Source organism: Vicugna pacos, chromosome 11 (assembly GCF_048564905.1).
Source record: "Vicugna pacos chromosome 11, VicPac4, whole genome shotgun sequence".
NCBI classification, from domain to species: domain Eukaryota; kingdom Metazoa; phylum Chordata; class Mammalia; order Artiodactyla; family Camelidae; genus Vicugna; species Vicugna pacos.
Genome location: NC_132997.1, coordinates 73,963,777 through 73,971,307, shown reverse-complemented (window position 1 = coordinate 73,971,307; position 7,531 = coordinate 73,963,777). Strand labels below are relative to the sequence as shown.

At 40.0% G+C, this 7,531-nt stretch overlaps 1 pseudogene; it reads right to left on the bottom strand.

Annotated features, from left to right (window-relative positions):
- Positions 1–329: 329 nt before the first annotated feature.
- LOC102534432 (NEDD8-conjugating enzyme UBE2F pseudogene) lies at positions 330–2,275 on the bottom strand (annotated as a pseudogene).
- Positions 2,276–7,531: the final 5,256 nt, after the last annotated feature.

Here is a 7,531-nt window from a genome sequence, read left to right as displayed (position 1 = left end):
ACTCTAGCTTTAGTTTTAAGTTTATTAAAACTTTTCAAGAATTTTATCAGCAGCTCATATAATGCAGTTCATAAAAGTAAGCATGTTAAGGTAAGCAGACAACTGTTTAGAACCCCTAAAACATTTTCTTGCTGTGTTGTGTTGAATTCTTCATCTGCAATGGGCTATCATGATCTTATTCTTCTTCAGGACAACATGATCCCAGGACTCAGACAATCCCATGGGACTGAGAGGGAGTGTAAGGACAGGGGTGAGGAGAGACTCCCTTGTTTCATGTCAGAGAGAAACTTGTAACACAAAATCCATGGTCCTCCAATCTTCTCTTTCTGTCATTTGCCATAATGCTTAATGAAGGTTTCAGCTTTATTCTGGAAGTCTTCCCTGTCCCACAAATATGTTCTATAGCTTTAATGTTCAATGGATCATCAGAGTTCAAAAGATCAGTAAAGACTGAGTTTATTATAAGTTTTGCATAGCAAAGGAAACCACAAAAAGAAAGGACAGGCTACAGAATGGGAGAAAATATTTGCAAACGATGTGACTGACAAGGGCTTAACTTCCAGAATATACAAGCAGCCTCATTCAATTCAATAATAACAAAAACCCAAACAAAAAATGGTCCGTAGACCTAAACAGACATCTCTCCAAAGAGGACATACAGATGGCCAATAGGCACATGAAAAGAGGCTCAACACCACTAATTATTGAAGAAATGCAAATAAAAACTACGAGTTATCACCTCACACCAGTCAGAATGGCCATCATTCAAAAGTCCACAAGTGACAAATCCTGGTGTGGAGAAAAGGAACCCCCCCCCCCATACTGTTGGTGGAAATGTAGTTTGGTCCAGCCACTACGGAAAACAGTATGGCGATTCCTTAAAAAACTAAAAATAGAGTTACCGTATGATCCAGCAATCCCATTCCTGGGCACATATTTTGAGAAAACTCTAATCTGAAAAGATACGTGCATTCCAGTGTTCATATCAGCACTATTTACTATAGCCAAGACATGGAAGCAACCTAAATGTCCATCAACAGATGATTGGATAAAGAAAGTCTCTTGGAGAGAGAGAGAGAGAGAGACAGAGAGACAGAGAGATAATGGAATACTACTCAGCCATAAAAGAATGAAATAATACCATTTACAGCAACATGGATGGAGCTAGAGATTATCATACTAAGTGAAGTAAAGACAAATATCATATGATAATCACTTATATGTGAAATCTAATAAAATGACACAAATGAACTTATTTACAAAACAGAAAGAGACTCACAGACACAGAAAACAAACTTTTGGTTACCAGGAAGAAGAGGGGAGGGAGAGATAAATTAGGAGTTTAGGATTAGCAGATACAAACTACTACATATAAAATAGATAAACAACAAGGTCCTACTCTACAGCATGGGGAACTATATTCAATAACTTGTAATAACCTATAATAAAAAAGTATATATGTGTGTGTAACTGCATCAGTATGCTGTACACCAGAAACTAGCATAACATTGTAAATCAACTGTACTACAATTAAAAGAAAGTTTAGTCCTCAAAGAACATCCTTGCCTGTTCTGGTGGGAGTCCAGCCAGTACTGTCAGTCAAACGTTCTCATGGTAAACTTAGACACCTGCACCTATCTTGGTGATACTGAGGTGCCAGATCCTGGTCAGACATTTATGTTTGAAGGTACCATGTTGTACACACTGGGAACTGCAGTTTCAAACTGAAAATTTCCACCCTGGTAGCAATATTCATCTGGGGTTACAGTTAGTTGAAAACAATGAAGCTTGTTTGGATCAGGAAAATGCCCTTTACACGGACAAAGTAAATCAGCTGCAAGTTCTGCAACTTCTTTAACAAGCAGCTTGTCTCTCACAGAAACCCTCTGAGTGACATCAAATTGTTGTTCGAGACACTTGGAAACTGTTGTCCCACTTCAGCGTTGCTTACCAGTATTAGTATTACTGCCACCTTTATCCTAGGCACCCAGAGACAGGTGACATGGGCCCAGTGACCAACACCATGCCGGTCCTGGCAGGAGATGCAGCTGATCACACTGATATCAAAATCTTATAGGCTCTTTTTTTATTTTATCAGTCTTCCTCCCCTCCCTTCTGCTGAAGAGAGGCTGGAGACCTTCCATTCTTATATTCAGGGCCTGTTTAAAGATCAGAGATGTAGTTAAGAGGATGAATGTGTGTGTATGTTTTAGGGGAAGGACCCCCAGCTCACCTTGGCAGGGCTTGGCAGGTTCCAAGAATTTGGCTGGATCATCCCAAAGTAGGGAGCAGGTTAAGTCCCTCTTTACAGGGATTCCCAGACACTGCTGGGTTAGAGGGGCATGATTGAATTTTGGAAGGTATCTGTGACAGAATGTTCATGGTGGCCCCAATGGATCACATTTTGTATGGCCACGGTCTTTGGCAGTTGATTTTGACACTCCTCCCTTCAAGAAGTAGAGTCTATTTCCCTGACCCATGAATCTAGGTTGGACTTACAACTTACCTGGACTACAGAATGCAGCAGAAGTAAAGTTCCAGAACTTCTGAGCACAGAGCTTAAGAGGCCTTGTAGCTTCTGCTTTTGCTCAAGGATCCCAGCCACCCTGTAAAGAGGTCTAGGTCATCCTGCTAGAGAGAGAGAAAGGCCTTGTGGAGAAAATCAAGGTGTCTCAGGGGACATGACCTTCTTGGACCTCCAGCTTGGCTCAGCGCAAGCTGACTGCAGCTATGAGAGTAAGCCCAGCGTTTACCACAAGGAACAGAGATGACCTGGCTTCATTTAACTCTGCCCAAATTCCTGGCTCACAGGAACATGTCATACAATGGTGGTTCTAAGCCATTACCTTTGGGAGTGGTTTGTTATGCAACAATAGATAACTGTAGCCAAGTGGCTGCCTGGGCACCTCAGCTTTGGGGATCATAATTAAATTTCTCTGAGTGGGAATGGACGTCACCTGTCGAAGCGGCCCATTCTTGAACAGACCACAGTTGTCTGGGCTAGCATCCATGATACAGAGAGGGAAATGTCTTTGGTGGTGCCAGTAAGCCCCCTCGGCTCGTGGGGGCTATAAAAACCTCCTGAAATGATGGAGAGTGAATTTTAGTCAACCATGGGAGGGTCTGAGGGATTGAGTTAGGTTTAATTTGATTTTAAAAAATAAAGAAATGTGATATTTCTTGTACCCAAGTGTTATGGAGAAAATCCAAATAGGCTTATACAAACCTATTTATATATTCAATGTTTATTATGTTAAACATTCTCTTTAATTTCTTCTTTTTGCTGAAAATCTTAGGAAGTAGTATATTTTTAAGCAGTCCTCACTCACAAATGAAAGAAACCTATTCAGTCTTCACTTCTGTGGCAGAAATGTCACAGTTTCTTCATTGCTTTCTTTGCTACGTAAATGGTATTTTTATTTTTGGCTTTAATTTTTTATTCTTGCATCCAGGGAGATATATATTGAAATCTAAACTTATTAATAGCAAACAGGTCAAGGAAGAAGAGGAGGCATTGGAGAGAACTGTGTTGTTATTTTCCTTTGCCATCCCCTATTCATCATGCTTTTGAACTCTGAACACTGGTGCCCAGAAAGCGGGCTAGCTGTTAAGTGGAAACTCATGATAAATTTGCCAGTCTTCTAGATTCCTTCAATATTCTAACAATGTATCTAGTGCTTGTAATACCTACTTCGTTTGAAAAATTTCAGAGTAAATCAAACCATATACTTCTCTGCTCAGAACCCTCCAACAACTTCCCATTCAGAGTAAAATCCAGTCCTTTCCTTGGTATGGTAGTCAGAATAACAGCCTTCCAAAGATGTCTACATCCTAATCCCCAGAACCTGTGAGTATGTTACTTTACTTGGCAAAAGAGACTTTACAGATGTGATAAAGTTAGGGATTGAGGAAGAGAGAGAGAGAGGAGAGAGAGAGAGAGAGAGAGAGAGAGAGAGAGAGAAGAGATTGGCGAGAGAGAGAACAGAGATTGAGAAAAATTTGAAGACATTGTGATGCTGGCTTTGAAGATAGAGGAAGGGGATGAGTTAGGAATACAACCAGCCTCTAGAAGCTAGGAAAGGAAATAGATTCTCCCCTAGAGTCTCCAGAAAGAATGAAGCCCTGCCAACACCTTGATTTTAGCTTAATAAAACCCATTTTGACTTCCTGAACTCCAGAACCATAAGATGAGAAGTTTGTGTTGTCTTGAGCCACTGTTTGTGGTTATTACGGCATCAACAGGAAATTAATATGTGTGGTCTATAAGACTGTATGTAATCCGCTTCCCTGTCCTGCCCACCTCATCTCTGACTTTATTTCCATCTGTTTCTACTCCCTGTCTCTCCTGGACCCATAGTCCCTCCCCACTCTTTCTCAAACATTTTGAGCATGCTACCTCCTCAGTCTTTGCATTTACTCTTCTCTGCTTCCAAAGCTTTTCCCTAAGATATCCATTCATGAGGTTCAAACCCTTATTTCCTTCCTTCCTTTTTGCTCAAATGTCATCTTTTGGGGGATGGATTTTTTGACCACTTCAAATGAAACAGCACACCCACCCCATCCATCTCTCTCCACCTAACGTTTTGCTTGTTCATTGTTCTACCCCTGAAGGCAGACACTGTGCCTGCTTTGTTCACCACTGCATCAGTAACTCCTAGAGCAGTCTTGACTTATACTAGGTATGTGAGAATCATTTATTGAATGAATGAGTGGTGAATAAACATTTGAGGAGCAGTGTGGTGTGGTAGAAAGAACACAGCCTCGGAACTGGATTCATCTGTGTTGAATCTTGGCTTTTAGGTATATGGCCTTGGGCAAGTTACTTGAATATTCCATCCTGTAAGTGGGAGCTACAGCTCCTACCTCTTAGAATTGCTAGAGGAATGAAATGAAACAGTGTCACATGTGCCTGTCTCCAAGCTGGCACCCCTCTTCCTCTGGGTGAGCACTTAACTACAGCTCATGTTGTCTTCTGTAAAGGGGAAAGTTCCAGAAGAGGCCCAGTAAAAGCAGTGCTAAAGACTGGAGCATAAATTCTGTATCATTCTTTGGGATGACTTCTGTTTCTCTGTGCTTCATTCTGGAAAACTTCTGACCCATCCCCCAGTCACTGCTTGTTGTAGCTGCATCTAATAAACTGTGAAACCCATCCAGTGAGTTAAACAAAACTTTTTTTATTGTGGTAAAATATCTGTAACATAAAATTTACCATTTTAACCATTTTTAAGTATACAGTTCAGTGACATGAAGTACATTCACATTGTTGTGCAACCACTACCACCATCCATCTCCAGGACACTTCATCTTCCCATATTGAAATTTCCTACCCACTAAGCACTCACTCCTCATTCCCTGCACCCCCCAGGCCCTGCCAATCACCTTTTTACTTTCTGTCTCTATGAATATGACTACTCTAGGTCCCTCATATAGGTGGGATCATGCAATATTTGTCTTTTTGTATATGCCTGATTTCACGTAGCATAGTATCTTCAAGGTTCATCCATGTTGCAGCATGTGTCAGAATTTACTTCCTTTTTAAAGCTGAATAACATACAACTGTATGTACGTATAACACTTTATCTACTCGTCTGTCTAGGGATACTGAGTTGTTTCTGCCCTTTGGCTGTTGTGAATAATGCTTCTGTGAGCACTGGTGTACAAGCATCTTTCTGAATCCCTGTTTTCAGTTGTCGTGTGTATACCCAGAGGTGGAATTGCTGGATTGTATGGAAATTCTGTTTAATTTTTTGAGGAATCACCATACTGTTTTCCATGGAGGCTACACCATTTTATATTCCCACCAGCAAGGCACAAGGGGTCACATTTCTCCACATCCTTGCCAACACTTGTTGTTTTTTATGTTTTTGATAATGGCCATCCTGGTAAACTTTTCAACAGTGCTGAAATCATAATCAAGGACATGAAAATAAAAATGATAAATAACTAAGTATAATTTGCATCTATAAATTTGGAATGCTTTAAAAAATGACAATTGCTAACATTTATTGAGTGCTAGTAGATATGTTATTTTTTATTTATTTATGAGGGGGCATAATTAGGTTTATGGAGGTACTGGGAATTGAACCCAGGACCTTGTGCATGCTAAGTGCGCACTCTACCACTGAGCTACACCCTCCCCCTGGAACACTTTTTTAAAAACACAAAATCCAACATAAATGAGGCCATAAAGAAATTTTCATTACTGGTGGCATTATAAATTGGTAGAATTACATTGTGTAAAATTGAACAATGTATGTTGATGGTAATAAAAATGTAAACTATTCTTTCACTTTCCACATATTCCCAGGGGTTTACTTTCAGAAAATAATAGGAGAACTTTAATTGCCTAAAAATATTTTGTAATAAATATTCCCCAGCAAAAAAAGTGGAAATGCCTTCCATATTCAATGCTAAAGAAATAAGTCAATTATGTCATTTCTACGTGGTGGAATGATACAATTTTTAAAGATAAGACTCATGATGAGAAAACTGCTTATGAAAGAACATCAAACGAAAAAGTAGAACACAAATTTATAAGTATATACATTTGATGAAATAACATCAAATGAAAGTAGAGCACAAATTTGTGATTACAGCTCTGTAGGAACTATGCATATGGAGCAGGGAGAAAAAGTTGTTCCTTTAAAAAGTTGGAGGCAGAAATCCTCAGAATGTGAGCTATCTTTGCTTTGCTGGATACTTGAATAGACCCTCGTGGTTGTAGCCATCTAGAACTTAGGGATGGCCTGGGTTAGAGTGAGAGAAGTAATTTAGCATTGCTCTTCCAAATAAAGAAGATGAATTCTTAATTTCCTGGGGCAAGCAAAGGTGGGCAGGAATGGGAGGAAGCTGCTGGAGATGAAGAGTGAGATCAGAGAAAGAAAGACGGGCAAAAGAATGGGAGGGTGGAGACTTCAGGAAAAGAAATGTCCCATGAAAATGTTCTAGCAACAACCACGAGGCAGAAAAGCAGGAGGGAGCTAGAGAGATACTAAATTGGCAGTTATTAAAGCAAATTGGCTCTATATTTATTGACTCAGAGGGACAAGATGATATAAACAAATCGCAGAGCATTGTTTCTAGTCTGTGTGGCAGAGATTGCTAAATATTTCCCTAAGATCCATTCTCCTCCTTCCTTTTCCTTTGGTAACTGAATCTTTAAATTTTAACCAGGCACATGACTGATAAGCTAAAGACTATTTCCAAGCCTCCTTTGCAGTTAGTTGTGTGCCAAGTTTTAAATTATGGCCAACGGGAAATGATTAGAAGTGATGTGTGCACCTTTGAAAATCTGTTCTTAAAGGGAATGAATACTTTCCTGCCCCCACACTTTCTCCTTCCTGATGACTGGAATACAGACATGGTGTGAACCACCCAGGAAAATGTGGTTGAAGCAACCCACAAGGATGGTGGAGCTGCAAGATGGAAGGAACTTGGATTCAAAATGACTTCAGAGAACAGAACCACCTCTCTAGTTTTGTACCACCCACCTGGGAACTGTTATGCAAGAGAGAAGTAAATTTCCATCTTG